Source organism: Apis dorsata, unplaced genomic scaffold, assembly GCF_000469605.1.
Source record: "Apis dorsata unplaced genomic scaffold, Apis dorsata 1.3 scaffold_137, whole genome shotgun sequence".
NCBI lineage: Eukaryota > Metazoa > Arthropoda > Insecta > Hymenoptera > Apidae > Apis > Apis dorsata.
The window spans coordinates 854,620-854,930 of NW_006263429.1; positions in this window are offsets into that span (position 1 = coordinate 854,620).

The following is a 311-nucleotide window of genomic DNA, read 5'->3' on the forward strand; positions in this document are numbered from 1 at the left end:
CAAACGTTCAATTATTCTTGCTTCTCCCCGGTTTCTTACACGAATATAAATTAATATCGACTTAAAAACTATTTTTCTTACGCTCTTTTTTTTTTTTTTCTTTTATTTATTCGCCTATAGAAATTACGTCTAAGAAANATTTAAAATCTCTGCGAGATTTTCTCCCATTGCTAATGAGTTTTTTCTCTCTCTTTCTTCCATCGATACCATTCTTTCCTTACTTATATTCTTCGCCACAAAAAAATTAATCCACGAATGTGTTGTACAATTTTATTTTTGTTTGTTTGTTTCTTTTTTTTTTTTTTTTTTTT